The following is a 2415-nucleotide window of genomic DNA, read 5'->3' on the forward strand; positions in this document are numbered from 1 at the left end:
CTCAGCAGGGGAGGGCGACATGTGTTTGCCACCTTTCGGGTGGTCAACAATGACAGAATCGATTCGCACACCCTGCAGTCTTTCTCAAAAGATCTTATAGAAACTATTCGGTAAAAACATTCATTTTTGATTTACTTGTAGCTTTATACGTCAATTTCATAAGATGTGCCCATCATTACGTTAATGGTCATAGTTATTGCGATATTTAAGTGGAAGTGAAAGCACTCCGTCCTCAGGCCACAAGTGGCCCATCGAGACCATCCGACCGCCGTGTCATCCTCAGTTGAGGATGAGGGTAGGAGGGGCGTGTGGTGAGCACACCGCACTCCCGGTCGTCAAGATGGTTTTCTTTTACCGCAGCCGCTACTATTCGGGCGAGTAGCTTCTCAGTTGGGATCACGAAGCTGATTGCACCCCGAAAAATGGCAACAGCGCATGGTGGCCCGGATGGTCACCCATCCAAGTGCCGGCCATGCCCGACAGTGCTTAACTTCGGTGACCTGACGGGAACCGGTGTATCCACTGCGGCAAGGCCGTTGCCTAAGTGGAAATGAGGCACTGCGCAAAATTCGAAAAAGTTTGCAATGAAAATAGGAGTAGCTATGATTTTGCCTCTGGTGCATATCACGTACTAAGTAGCTGACTACGAAATTTATCTGTCGTATTGAAGTTCTCTTTAGACTTGGGTGCAGGTCTCTATCTTTCACCAATCTCGAGAAAACTGATACGACGCAGTGTACTCACTTGCGATCGCACCGCGCTAGTGATAAAGCCAGAGTGAAATATCCACAACATTCCTCGTATTTCGTAAACGGTTTGAGATATCGAAATGAGATTTTGGTAAACTATCTTTCTACATAGCTGTCTCTGCTTTTCAGACATTTTTCACAGCGACAAACTAACTTTTCTATGTCGTCTTCATGGAAAGACGTCGCACAGTGAAGACAGCCACTGCTGAACACCGCTTATTTGCGTCGTCATCGCTGTTAAACTTCAAGTTCAGTAACAAATGGTAGGCAGAATGTGCGAGATTGGGGCAGTACTGCTCCCAACTGAATTGTTAAACACTGTTTTGAGTGAAACTAGCAGAATGGGGATATATGTTGTCATGCAGCACACAAAGAGAGTATTTTGCCGAATGGTTGTGATAAAAAACTTCATTATCTACTGTTTTATTACACTAACTGCAGACTTTTTCGATGAAAGAGTGTAATCTTTAAGGGCCATCGATAGCTGGTCAAACGAGATATGCTGTGGGTTTTGGAACAACATAAGTGAAGTCATTACAATTTTTTTTCGTGTTGAGGCTGTACTTTTTCATAAGATTCTGACCTTACTTTTCCTCAGATCCCTACGAAATAAACTTAATAAATTACTGTTTCAGAATTCTCTCGCGGTTACATCTGCGCAACATGTTATTGAGGTGAGACTGCGTCAACTCCGATGAGTTTTGGCAAAAGAAGCAAATTTTAACATGGCAACTAGAGAAATGTGTAGGTCTTGCTCAAAATTCCTCACCCATGACACTTCTCTGAAAGTTGACAAACCAGGCGAAATAAATAGCTGCATTTTTTCTTTTTAGATAGTAAGCAATGAAGAGGCGACAGATCTTTTTGAATGGTCACTGTGCATGTCTCAGTGAGAAGGGGCCCCGCTTAATATTTACAAAAAATGTGAGTTTAGGCTTGAATTTAGGATGGCACTACCCCTCCAGCACTCGGTATTTCCCCTACAGCGCCTGCCCTCAGCCCCCAACACTACCACTTTCCCCATGTCTACACATCTACCGCCCACAGTATTCGGCAAGCACTGTGATTGTCGTAAGCAAATCGTCACTGACAACAGATATGTGCCCACTCTCTGCTTCCTCATGAACGTTATTTCGTCGATCATTGAACTGACTCGTCACTTTCTCGCCATTCCATCAGTCATTACAGTCTAACAATAAATATCTAAAATTTGACAATCAATTTCAGCTGGCTTAACATACTTTGCATTCAAAAATCATTTTACAGAACGCATTTCACAATCGTTGGCTCAGACATTGTCTTAAACATTTTGAACGATCACTAACTATGGAATACAGAATGTTGTCCAGTTGTTATGGCGTCAGTAGAAAGACAATGAACCAGAGAGATGTGTGAGAACGTGCGAAACTGCGACACCAGTGCTGCGGCGGCGGTAGGGCGAACCGGTATTTAACGTTCCTGACACACCTCGTGTACTACGGAAGTTTGATGACGTTGATTGTAAGTGCTTCTGTAAATAAAGATCTAGTGAGACGGAGGTAAATAGTGGCTCCGCAGTTCAGTGTAGTCAAAGACTGAAAGAATACTACGGTTTGCGAATGTTTGTAAAACTTGACTTTGAACATTTTAATGAATAACGTTGTGGTTGTTGAGCTTCTGTTAGAGT

At 43.3% G+C, this 2415-nt stretch overlaps 1 pseudogene; it reads right to left on the bottom strand.

Moving 5' to 3' along the window:
- Positions 1 to 423: 423 nt before the first annotated feature.
- On the bottom strand, positions 424 to 541 carry LOC126102144 (5S ribosomal RNA; annotated as a pseudogene).
- Positions 542 to 2415: the final 1874 nt, after the last annotated feature.

The sequence above is a fragment of the Schistocerca cancellata genome, chromosome 9, assembly GCF_023864275.1.
Source record: "Schistocerca cancellata isolate TAMUIC-IGC-003103 chromosome 9, iqSchCanc2.1, whole genome shotgun sequence".
Lineage (NCBI taxonomy): Eukaryota > Metazoa > Arthropoda > Insecta > Orthoptera > Acrididae > Schistocerca > Schistocerca cancellata.